General features: G+C 44.5%; 1 protein-coding gene across 3 annotated transcripts in view; it reads left to right on the top strand.

Moving 5' to 3' along the window:
• The window catches only part of CAMK1D (calcium/calmodulin dependent protein kinase ID), a 208,593-nt gene that overhangs the window by 112,350 nt on the left and 82,762 nt on the right, over positions 1-13,481 (top strand). The window lies entirely within an intron of this gene.

Here is a 13,481-nt window from a genome sequence, read left to right as displayed (position 1 = left end):
AGCCACAGCATTAACTCAGCAGGTAGCTTCCTCCCTCACCATCCTATTGAGAGCACACAAATGCCCTCCTGGCTGGAGGAAATAATTATTTGCACCAAATAGGTTGTTATTTTAAAATCTCACCAGAACACAGAATAACCTGATAATGCAGTAATTCACAAGTTGAAGTACAACTAGATGGATAGAGCAATAAAACAGGGCAGAAAGCCTAGGACAAGATGCTGGTTGGTACTCGGATGCAGTTTGGATTTAAACTTCAAGGGGCACTGTGCAGGAGAGTGTGACACATGAGAAGACACATAATTGATAAGGACCTGTGCAATTCTAGGTTTTAAGCTAAAGCACAAATTAGGAATTGTATAGGAACATCTGTGCTCACATTTGTGTTGCATTCAGAATTGAGACATTCTGTAAATTTTATTCCAAATTCAGCTCTTGAGAGATCACCAGATCGCAGATGATAAGACCCATGAGAATGTGTACATTCATTTAGAAATGAACTCCTAACCTCCTCAGTTTGTGATGCTAATCACATCACCAACTACTTTCCCAGCATTTTCTACTTGTTGTGCTCAGCATCTCTGAAGCACTGATACACTTGCAGTTTGTGACAAGGCATTGGATTTATTGATGCCACATAAAGCTGAGGTAATGATAAAACAGAAAAGGGTGATGACTGTTTCATGATGTATCGTGAGTGAATGCATCACTCCAATTAAGCAGACAATAGGCAGAGTGAATGCTATAACATCACACCCCTTGCTCTGTAACTCGTTTTTCTGGGAGAAGCCAGGCATGGATTTGCCTCAAAGGCTGGGCTGGAGAATACCTTCTCCCCACACACAAGCTTCAAAACTGTGAAACAAAATGTATTTGGCATCCTAGGGTCCTCCAGCATCACCCTGACAAGCTCTATTGGCCAATGCTCTTTAAGCAGGATACAGCTTTCATTTATTAATTCAGCTTTGTTCATGGGGAGTAACACAGCTTTTAGCACAGCAGAGAAGGGGATGTTACCAGAATGCCCTGTGTCCATCATCACTAAGGCTGCATTTAGTACCATTTATTTTAGTCTTCATCTAATAGCCACCTTTCATTCTAAATACCTTGAATTAATTAGATGTATTGCTTGGGAAAAAATGAGTCACCACATGTGACTTGTATGTGTGACTTGGCTGCATAAAATATTAGAAATCTATAGAACTGTAGTTTATAAGCCAGTTGGTTAGAAAACATTTTCTTGAATGCCATGAAACAACCCACTTTTTCATACTGATTTCTTCTTAATGGCATGAATGAAAACAAGAAATTGACAAAGAGAAATTTTGCTATCAATGTCCTTTGAAGTACATTCACTAACTCCTACTTTCAAAGTATTTTTATTCCCATTTCTGCTTCATCATGCTTGCAAAAAGTCAGTGGGCAATGGTAAAACCCAGCTATAATAATGGAAAAATAACCACATGTCATTGCAGTATTGCTCTTTAGCCCTACTGTTCCCACAGCTAGACATGCATTTATTTTACATGAAGGATTTGCTGTCTTTTAGCACTAATTGCTGCATATGACATTAATATTGTGCTTGTTGCTGTCTGAAATATCGCTGTTGTTAACCTCTAAGCTCTGTTGCAGGACAGTCCATAGTGACATTTAAAAAAAACATAAATTCTTTCTGCAGTGGTTATTAAGAGATTTAAAACCATGGAAAGATTCCAGTTTTCCAGCCCTTCAATGTCTTTATCACTCTTAAATATCTTTTAGATATATATTTTTAATATATTTAGCTGTCTGAAGATACCCAGGAGGAAGTTTGAAAGCACTTTGATGCTTAGCTACTATAAGAAGTTACTTGCATCATATGGTACCTAATAATCTTTAGAAGTCTGGTCCTTGCCTACTAAGTGACTGTTTTTAAAAATTATATTTCCATGCCACAAGGAAAGAGGGAACTGCAGCTTACAGTCCTCTTTTCTGGGCAAGTGGCTGCAAGTATAGAGCTGGCTTCTGGTGTAAACTCCTCTGTTACCTCTCCAAAGGCACTCTGGGGACGTTTGTGAATCCAGGTTTCTCTCTTCTAAAAATAGAAACCTATACATAGGGTCCCTATGCTCCACACTGATACATGTAGCAGGAATAAATGAACTTCATGATTTAATTTTTAATTAGACCCCCTTTATGATATCCTTTGTAAAACTGGGCCGATTAAGCTTCTCAAACATATTCTCACCTGGTTAAAAACCAATTAGCTGTTATACACAAGCAAAATGCGTCCTTATTAACAAGGATTTCTGCTAATTATATTGTTCTGGTTAAGTGACTTTTCTGTCACTTGATGTACTGAGCTCAAGTCTACTTTGGGCTTTACAGTGATGCTGCCAAGACACGAATCTGGCCAAGTGAGACCCCCAGCAGTCTTGCCTGATTAAAGATTCCAAGGTTTGGCACAGCTGAATTGTTCATTATTAATTCTGCCCATTGCTGGAAGGGTTTTTTCCTGTTCTCTCCCTCTGCTTCTTTCCTGAAGACCACATGCAAAGCAAACCAAGGACCAGTGGAAGTAGAAAACTTTTTTTTTTTTTTCCCCCAGAATCTGAGAAGATTGAAAATAAACCAGGCTTGAACATCAGTAGCCTTCACTGTGGCTTTGAAGTGGCAGGTTCAGTTACGGAGGGCTGGAGCTGTGTTCTCCTCTGTCATTTCCCAGCTGTGCAGGGGAGCAGTGCTGGGACTTCCAGGAGTCCCACTGCTTTCACACAAGTGTCAGGAGAAGTGGATCTGCCTTTGAGTTTGCTTTTCTACGCTCTGTGATTGAGGACAGTAGCTCCTAATGAACGTGGAGTGGCAAGATCTGTCCTCCAAGATCAATCCCCTGCTGTGCAGAGCTTCCCCACTTAATCTTTCATGGTGCAGGGTGTCTGTGACTCACCCGAGGGCTATTGGCACTTCCCACAGGCAACTGGGGGAGCAGTCTTCTGTGTAGGAGTGTCCTAATACAGCGATGATGAAATGTGGAAACCTGCCTAGCCTCTTACTTATACTTCTGTCTCAATTAAAAAAAAAAAAAAAAATATTGGTTTCCCAGTAGCCTGGTGGGGAGGAGGGGGTTTTCTGACAGCTTGCTGCTGCTGAGTTTGTCATGTGGCTTGTCCTGGCAGACTGAGGACTTGAGTCAGAGCCACTGCCTGGATGCCAGCTAAGGATTGCCCAAGAGCCCCCAGAGAGCTCTGCTCCTGCATCCCGGTCTGCCAGGCTTCCCTGCTCCCTGGACACACGGCCCTGGGCCAGCCAGGTGGGCAGGGTGCAGGCAAGCACTGCCCGTGCACAGTGCCCCCAGTGACACAAACACATTGAGACACATCAAAACTCAAACCCACACCTGCTAGGAGAAGCAAAGTGGTTATTACTGTACCCCCAGCATGTAGCAGTGCACCCTCAACTTTAACAGGCGTTTCCATAAAAGAAAAGAGTTTTAAGTTTTACCCCTGAAAAGCCAAGAAAACTAGAAACTTTTATGCTCTTCTCACCATAATTGGGCCAGTGGCAGGACAAAGGCACCTGTTGGATCCTTGAGCTGTACCTCAAGAACTGTAGCTATTTTCTGTTGGGCAGGATGCCAAAAATCTCTCCTTGATCATTGAATACTTAAGGGAGAGCACAGAGATTTTCAGGGCATTTTTGGGGTGTGATAGCAGGTGTATGGATACTCTCTGCACTGTGCACGGCTTATAGCACTTTTGTTTTGTATAGTTTGTTATTTTTGTCTTAATTAAAACCTTTTGCTTTGCCAACACCTCTGATCATGCCATCTCGCTATTTTCATAACCCATTTCTGAGGCTGCAGGCATCCCTCAGGAGTGTGATGCTCCTTCATGGGGCTAAAAACACTGGCCTCACACAGAAACACATCACCTGCACACACAGAGTCACCGACCCATTTTGGAGGGCATTTGCTGTTCCTCACTGCAGGAGACACCTGCAGCTGGGCAAGTGTGACTCTGGCATGGCCACTGGCATGGCACTGAGGAACTGTAATCTGCTTTAATTGTCACATGCACACCCAGTCTAACGAGACTCAATCAAAGCTTGTGATTTTCTAGGCTGCTCAGCAGCAATCAGCAGAGATGAGCATGCAGAGGACGACTCAGCTTCGTTGGGGGACAAGAAATTTGTGTTCAGGATGTCATTTGTGCTTGGTTGCCCATTTTCTTTTCTGCTTCTCTTGTGGAGAAAATGCGGTTTTGAGGCGTAAACCTCTTTGGATGTGACTGTAGAGCATAGCCCTGCTTCCTGCTGTGAGACGAAGTGTCTTTTTGGTTATATCAGTGTTTTCTGAGTACATAAACCATCTCTGCCTTTGTGCTGTTACTTGTTCTTATCATCAGCAGTTCAGCTCCACCTCACCCACATGCATTAACTTTTAGGGTAACTCAATAGATACAGATGCTGTAAAAGTCACAGCTGGGAGTCCCAGCTCTGTCACATCTGGGTGACAGCTACATTTGTTCCCCATATGGTGGAATGAAATATCTGGCTTTTTTTTTTATGTCTTTCAACTCTCTGCTTCTCTGAATAGGCCTTTATTCCAAGCTCCTGTGTAACTTACCTGTTCAGGTGTGTGGGTGTTATAGCATTCACCCTTCATTAGTGTGTATTCAAACCAGTGAAGGAGATAACAGTAGGCAACAACACCCCTGTGTCTGTTTCAAATGGGTATTTCACGGATGGCAGGCCTTTCTTTTCAGAGGTGGAGTGTCTGCTGCCAGGTTTCAGATAGAAACTGGCTGTATGTGTACACACTGCACTCATCTGAGAGCCAGGAGGCCACACAGTGTTACACCACTTATTCAGCTCTTCATTCACTGGAAACTAATAAGATCTCATTTTGTGAGGCAATGTACAAAGATAGTTGCTCTGACTGCAGCCAGATCACCTTCCAAGATTGTCAGTCTTCCTGTTTTTCACGGGTTTTGCAAGCAGACCCTGCTTTTATGTTCATGAAACACTTCCAGAGGAGCCCTCCTCAGCCCAGGAGCTGCTCACCACTGACACATGGCTCCCAGGCAAGGGAGTGGGAATCATCCCTAATTACCGGCTGCACATGTAAATCCACAGTCCTCTACAGTGCAAAAACAGGGCTGCTGCCAAGAACTAAAGGATGATACACTGGTTTTGTCTGAGATGAATCTTGCAGACACTGCTTTTATCTTTTTCACCTTTAATGATTAATTAATCATTAATATTTGTTTTGATGTGTTTCACATTAAACAGCCTGGAGGCTTCTGCTCAAGCTTTGTGAGCCTTTTTGATCACTGCCAGTTGGAATCCACCAACTGGAAACCACCATTCTCATGGTTTGGTCTGGTTCTTGAGGGAGTCAGGGATATTCTTGACATGGCACTGACACAAAAATGTTCCTGTTTTTGAATGGGCTGCCAGATCTGCAGGAACACAAGCATTCCAGAAGGGTTTTTTGACCTATTCCTCACATTAGAGTTGAAAATTTTAGTAGTAGAAGACCCAGAGATTGAAATTCTTTCCCTTGAACAACTGCTGAGGAGCATTCACCTGAAAATGCTTGAGACAAGTGAGCAGAAGGTCAGCATCTAAATCCAGGTGTGTGATCCAGGAATCACTCATGGTTATTCTCAAAGTACCAAAATTAATTTGCTTTGTTTGTGGGGGGGTTATAAAGTTCCACCAGTGCTTGGTGAAAACCCACAAATCTGTGCTGGAAATGTTCAGCTTTGTCTGGGATCTGTTGTGACCTCACTAGGAAGAATAACATGAGACAGGGCAGAAATTTCAAGGTGTATTTGGGTAGGTTTTGTCACAGCCAGTTAGTGCTACAGGTGATTAACTACACAGCTCAGGTTTCCACCTGTGGAATGTCTCCAGCTTGATTTTATCACGGTGAGATCTCATGAGAACATTTTATGCGCGTGGTATATAAGGCTAGGATTTGCTGTAGAGGACATGCAGTGCTAGGGAAGGAAGGCCATTGAAATGGATGGAAAGCCTTCTGGGTCTTCACTCCTGAGTAACAGGAGGTTATAGAGGTGATGGGTAGGATCTGGAAAATGAAATGGAGAGAGGTTGAACTGTATCATCATGAGACAAGGTGTCCTGACACCTCCCATGTGGGCCCCAGAGGTGTCAGCTGCACTGACAGCAGAACCACTCAGCATCCTGCTAGGACCCTGGATCAGGACAAATCCCATCCTGGCCCATTACATGAAGTGTGAAAAAACTGAACTGGAAACCATGTTAATTTTAAAATCATCACTATCTTCTAAGGCTAATAGAAGTAGGTCTTTTGGTGGGCATCCCTCTCCTGAATTTTGACTGTTCCTACTTCCTTCAGACACCTGCTCTGATCCACTTGCTGCCTGCTGCCAACACTGGAGCTTTTTGTCACAGTCTCCTCTTCAATCACAGCTGAGGAAAGGTTATGAAGTGACTCATCCCTCCATGTTTACCTTTGTGTACCATCATCTAGGGTCTTTCTCCTCTAGCAGGTTTTCCAAAGCAGACCAAATTAACCTGACAGAAGCATAGAGATCTTAAAAATATTAGTGAAGACATTAATTTCCTTCCTGTGTTGTGAGCAGTCTGTGTTTTGAAGCCCCCACCTGACCCCAAAGTTCAACTCCTTGTCCTTCCAGCCACGGAGATTTAACTAATTTGGCCAGGCAGTCAGCATATGGGCACTGAACCATCTGGCTTTGAGCTGGAATTAGCTGTCCCTTGCCCAGTTGTTAGATCAAGCAAGGCAAGATATGTAATGTGGGTGGGAACAAAAGGTATCACTGTGGTAGGAGATCAGAGGAGGTTGAAAAACACCGTCTGGCATGGGGATGTAGCACCATTTCTATGTTACAGCTCATAAAAATGAGCTCTCTTTTATTTTTAATGCAAGGGAATATTCAGTACTGAACCCAGTAAACTCCCTCCAGCTCTTTCCAATAGGCAAATTAAGGATATAATTTCAAAAAATGCCAGCAATCTAAGTGTAGTGGGAGAAAAAAACCAGATATTTTGGATTTGCAGACTCTGTAGAGCCACCTTTGCTGATCAACTGACATCTGCCTGGTTTAGTTCACATCTCTACTTCGTGTCTGAGCTGAGGCTTCTCTAAGTTTTGCATTATTTGCATGTGTGTTTGTGAGTGAGAGAGGGGGAGACTGCTGCCCTGAGATGGTGGGGACCAAAGCCACTTCTGCAGCCACAGAAGCTGTCACCACTGCTGGACCATGTTCTTGTTGGCTGCAGTGGGAGGACACTGTGGGGGGATATGAAGTAATAGAAATTAATGTCAGGGTCATTAACCTTCCATCTTTCTTCTAAAGCCATCTCCAGGGGTGCCCATTTCAGGGGAAGGTTGTTGATTTGGTGACATCAATCTGGTAGCCTCTTACAGTGTGGACCCTTGAGGATCAACTGGACACATATGATGTGAGGCACCACGCTCTCCTCCCCTCCTTTCAAATCCCAAACATCAGCAATCATGTGGCCAGCAGGAACAGGGCAGTGGCTGTCCCTCTGTACTCTGCACTAAAGCTGCACCTCCAGTCCTGGTGTCAGTTTTGGGCCTCTCTACAAGAATGGCACTGAGGCAAGGCAGTGCAAGTCCCACACACAGCATCAGTATTGGAATGTTTTTTGGGAGCAGGAATGATGGGCGGAGAGAGCTCTGCTGCAGCCAGCCAACCATTTCCAGGACAGCCACCAGTTTCCTTCCCCATACCAACCCCTGCCATGTCCCTCTGCCCCATGCTCCTCTTAGCAGAATTGTCAGTTTCTCCTGGAGATCAGGCCGTCTTGTTCCCATTCATCCTCACATCTTCTGAGGCATCATGAAGATTTTCTGGTAGTTTTCTTTCAACTGGAAAGCAGTCTGATCTGATCACTCCCTCTGAACATGTGTGAGACTGTCCTACTATCTGTTGAAATTACTGACTCATTTCAAACAAATAAGACAGCTGAGCAGAGGTAAGTTTGCAGTGTCCTCCGCAGCAGAAACTGTGATTTAAACACCTCCCTTGGCCAACTGGTGAATTCATCAACCCTCATACTGCTGGCAAAACTCTCTCCAGGGTAGGTGTGGGAATAATGGAGCATTGATTCTCAAAGACCTTTGGTTACTCAAAGCCACGAATCCTGACAGACTCACGCTTTGTTAGTTCTGGCTTTTGCAAAATTATTCGTGCTTTCTTGTGGCATTTTACCTGTAACACGTGCTGCACATGGAGGTGCAGCATTAAATGTCACGTCTTGCAAATGTAACACTGACTTGGAAAGAGTTGTTGTGGGGGGGACCTGCCCTACTTGGACAGCTCTTGTGTTTGCCCAAGGTTTTTGTATGGTATTCTTCTACCTGATCCTGGGTTTTGGTGTTAAATATGATAGATATTAATGGAATGAATCAATTGTGGTTTGTAGCTGGGGTGTTTCACATGCTCTCATGGCAGATCAGCAGCCAAAGCAACAGCAAAATCTGGGTTCTCTGCTTTTATTTGTGCAGAGTGCAGCCCCTGTAATTAATGATCCACGGCAGCATGCAGCAGGTTTAATGCCAGCGCTTTGGCCTCTGGGATGGTTAGGAGCCAGCAGAGATGTACAGAAAGCTCAGTCATTAAAGGATTTTGTTTCCCTCACTGTACATCAACTTCCAAATTTTAATCCTTTGCTTCTTAAAAGCAATCTCCAGCCAAAGCCTATTGAATATATTGGGGTTTAGATTTCTTTTGGCAAATACTGAATTGAGTACTGTCCATTAGAGCTAGATCTGGACCAGTGGGAGACTGTGCACTTCTGGTGGCAGTGAGTAGGACATGGTGTCTCTGTGCCAGCCAGTGGCAAGGGAGGATTTTAGCATCACTGGGGTGCCATGCCATGTACCCATCACCACTCCAGCACTGCAGCACAGCCCATTTGGTGTGATGGGAGCTAGTGAGCAGGGCCAAATGTCACCCCTGGTCATGTCAGATCTTGTTTTGGGGATGTATTTCAGCCCCTTTGGAGGTGGATGTTTCAGTGTTTCAGCAGTAGCAGTCGGGGGAAAATGACAATTCCCCTATCAATGCTCTCATGCAATGACTCCACAGGAAGCAAAGGGGGCCAGTCTGTGTTTGGGGCTCTGCTGCAGATCAAGCACTCTTTTGTCAGCCCTTGTTTGCACAGCTGCCATGCCCAGAAAACTCACTTGAAGTCCTTGGTTGCCCAATTCAGTTTGCTCCTTTTAAATCTTGGCCAGCCCTGTGTTAAAATATTGATCAAGTGCAACATTGCCTTCATTCATTTGTATCATTGACACCTTTGTAAGAGCACATGGCAGAATCATAGACTGGAAGCTTGATAATTTTGCATGGTTGCCTCTAGCCCCAAGGTTTGTGTCTGCCTGAGGCACCACATCCAACCCAGAGCTGCTCTGAACAGGGGGAAGCCATCCTTCCTTTTCATAATTTCGTAGTTTCTTTCCTATACTAAACTTTCCATAGTTTCTTGCCAGGTTTAATCCCTCTTCATGGTTTGTTTTTTTTTGTTTTGTTTTGTTTTTGGTTTTTTTTTGTACACCTAAATTCCCTTGATTCTCACTCCTAGACTTATTTTCCTCTTCTTTTTCCCATGGATTGCAGCATCACATGAGACTTGTAGGGTGAAAAGTCCTGAGTCTAAAAAACGAATTAGCCTCTCTTTACTTGTATTTTTATTTCTAGACATCTTCTTTTCTGTCTATTTGCCTCAGAATATTTCTGAAATTGAACAAAGATGTGGTAGCTGGAGGTGGCACCTGCCCTTTGTGCCACAAATGGAGGAATTTTGGGGACACATTGGGATGTGGGAGAAGCAAGCAGCACCTGGGGTTTGCCAGGATGGAGGGGGAGCATCAGGAAAAATAGCAAATGTGGTGAAAGGGAGATTGAAAGGGTGGCAAGGGCAATTTTCCTTAATTCATATCAATTTGCGTAATCGGATCTAATTTACTTTAAGGAAGTCCATGCTTTGATGATCACTTCCAGGGCTTTTTTCCTTTCTTTGGAAACAAGTAATAGGAACTGCTGTCACCCCAGCCCATGTCCCCTCTGCTACAGCCCTAATATTGCACTAGCACGTATCCTAAAAGATCAGTGAGCTGCTTTGTGCAGAGTTAATCAGGCAGATTTATCCATTGCAGGGTGGGAGCCACATGTTGGGAAGGGAGGAGTCTGGAGAGGGAGGACAGTAGGAAGAAAAGGTTTGCAGAGAAGTGGGGTTAAGATTCTCTCACGGAGCTAGGAAGGAGAAGGAATTGAAATAATATGGCCCATTGATTAAGATATTACTCTGGGGTTGGGGAATCTTGGCCCTCTCTGCTCCATTCTCTCTTGTGATTACAGAAAAAGAAAAACTTGTAGTTTTTCTGCACTGTGCTTCCTCTTCTGTAAAGTGAGAGCAGCACCTTTTAAAATAATAAATCCTGTCAGGTCTTGAGTAGATCAGACAGTCCAGTGAGTATTTCTGCAGGGCTGCGTGCAGGCATTTGGAGGCTTAGCAGAATGAATCCTCTGAACCTTTGAGACTCACTTGGTTCTCCTAGAAGGGGATGAAAGTGGAGTTAATTAACCCACCCCCAAATCCCTCCTGATCCGTGACCAGCAAGTACCTGCCACTTCACAGTGCTCTCCTTGGCTCTCAATGTACCCAGGCATCTCTGCAAACCAGAAGTGAGTGTCTGCCTGTTACTCACATCTGACACTGCTGATCTGCTTGCAGAGGAGTGAGACAAAATTTGCTCCACCCCCACTGGACTTTGTGGTACCCACAAAACATTGTGATGGTGCCACACCTGCTTGCCCAAACCCCAGCATGTTATTGAAATGAACATTGTTCATCCTTGAAGGATTCATTGTGTATCAGGGCTATAAGTGATTGCATGCTCATGCTTTAAAGAAAGGAGCACATGGATTTCTGTGTGAATTTCTGGAGTGAGTGGCAAAGGAGCTGCTGCTGGTGACAGTGATCTCTGCTGGGAGCTCTATGGCTGCTCTGGTCCAGCTCCAGCAACACAACCCCCAAATTTGTCTAAACTGTGGGCTTCACCCCAAGTACTCTCCATGTTGTTGATTTTTTAAACTTTGAATTCCATTTTCCCTTTAATAGCTTGTCATTTGAGAGTTGCTCTGAGTGCAGAAAAGCTGTGCAGGACAAAGCTGCTTCATTTGCAGGTGTACAACGTGCACTTCTCCAGGGATATTAAACACTGCAAAATGCCACTATCAAGGCCTTGCTGGTCTTGGGGAGGCTGAGACAAAGGAGAGAGAAATTCCTCCTCCCATGTCATCATGGCCCTGGAGTGCAGCAGCCCCCAGCAGCTGGGGTGGCTGGTGTGCACAGACACCACCTCCCAAAGGGACATCGTGCTCCAAACGCCATCACCTCTGTGGGCCATTTCTCTGTGTGTCCTTTGGGGGTGATTCAGCTCCTTCAGCTGTCTTCTCCCGGATTACACTTCATAGTTGCTCTCTTCCCACGTGCTCACGTCCCGTGTCTGATTTCAGAGGGCTGGATGGGCTCAGTGCACAGGACCCCACGGGGCTGGGGACTAGAACTGAACCTTTTCTCCCCGTTCTCTGTAGCAGGTTTATCCCCCTCCCTTCCCTCGCAGAGCACAGGGTGCGGTGACATTTGGTTTGCAAATCAGGGAGGGGGAGAGGGTCCTGTGGCAGCCCCGGTGCTCAGCCTTGCATCTCTGATCAGAGCTCTTCCCTGGCCTCTGCCTCCCTGGCTGCTCACCCTGGGTGACCATGTGTGTGATGGTGGGGCTGCTTTGGGGAACCTCTGCGGTTCTCCAAAAATAGCAATGCAAAGCATTAGTGTGTGCGTGGTGAAAACACCATACCGCAGGCTAGACGGGAGGCTTTAAACGTTATGGCAGATTGGTTGTGTTAAACTGTCATGATGATAGCACAAAGGATCATGTAAATGTGTGTGGTGCATAAAGTGGATAAATAACTATAATAATTTTCATTAAAAATCACTAATTGCTTGAAATGTCATTTCTGACATACCTTCAAACTAAACTGAACAAGGTAAACCTGCCCTTGTCCTAACTAACCCTTAAGGTACCAGGCACTGGACCTGCTCAACAAAATAAATGCTTCCAAACATTTACTGCGTAAAGCCAAGTGGGTGGTGTATTGGTTTCCTGTTGCAAATACTAAGAATTTAATTTGTGATGCAATCTACCTGGAAATTTTGCTAAAGTACCATGGGATTTTCCAGCTATTTAGGTAGAATGAAGAGCCAAGTCATGTGTTTGTTGTTCTAACATCCTGCAGTGTATTACATTTGAGTTTGCTTATTGTTGATGTTAAATTTCCTGTGTGTGAAAGTCCTTGCATGAACACAGCTTTTGATGACTGATTATGGGCATAAATTCAGGTCAGTCATAATATTTCCAGTGAATTCAGAGGAAATTGAATTAGTCTGTGTGCTTGCAGGGAAGATCCTGTTGGGCACAAGGGACCTTCTGCTCCCCACGTCATCACACAAGTGTTAGGACACTTGTGACCATAGAAGATAAGGTCCTGATGCATGATTAAGCATCTTAATTAAGCTACTTGAACCTAGAAACATGTAGGGAGTTTTGCATATGCTGACAATTCATGTTTACTTTTCTTCTGAGCATACCCATCTGTTGCATAATGAGTGGCCTCTTCTTAGAATTTTCCATCTTTCTCTTGCTCTTAAAATATTGTCTGGAATTGGTATAATTAATGTTCTGCCCTGGGCTTGCACTGGGGTAGTCTCTGCAGGGTTGGCACAAGTTAAATGTATTCTTTGCAAATTATTTGTAAACATTTAAGGAACAAACCCGTAGAGGTGTTGCTGAAGTAGCTAATTAGATGTGTGCTCGTAGAGATGATTTTTCTCTTTAAAGCTAGTGCTTTGGCAAGAGGCTTGGTGAGAATGGCCATGAAGACTCTTGGAGCTGTTGCACTCAGTGCCTAGTAATGCTGCAGGGCAATTGGGGCATCAAGACCAGGCTTAACATCAGAGCAGCACAAATTTGATGGGAAGGAGTGTGGGGCTGTCATATGGCTGCTGATTCCCTGTGCCAGCTTCTTCATGGGGTCAGATCCCTGCTTTCTCCCTGCCAGATTGCACCCTGCTTCTGTCACTCCCTTGCACCCTGCATCAAAGCTGTACTGAGAATTCAGCCTCCAGCCATTCATCTGACGCAGGAACTCTACACCTGTAATGCCTCAGATACTTAACTCTTACACATTTTGGCTTCAGACATGATTGAAAGAAAATTTTCTGAATAATAACAGTATTCTAGGCTGTGAAGCACTTTGGACTGCTTAACTTTGTTGAAAGGGCCCTAAACATCATCTGGTTCCTATCTCCCAAAGATCATCTGGTTCCTATCCTCCTGCCTTGGGCAGAGACATCTTTCACTGCACCAGGTTCCTCAGAACCCTGTCCAACCCTGCTTTGGA

This window comes from Sylvia atricapilla, chromosome 5 (genome assembly GCF_009819655.1).
Source record: "Sylvia atricapilla isolate bSylAtr1 chromosome 5, bSylAtr1.pri, whole genome shotgun sequence".
Lineage (NCBI taxonomy): Eukaryota > Metazoa > Chordata > Aves > Passeriformes > Sylviidae > Sylvia > Sylvia atricapilla.
The sequence above is the reverse complement of the archived record's forward strand: the minus strand, read 5'-3'. Positions and strand labels throughout refer to the sequence as shown.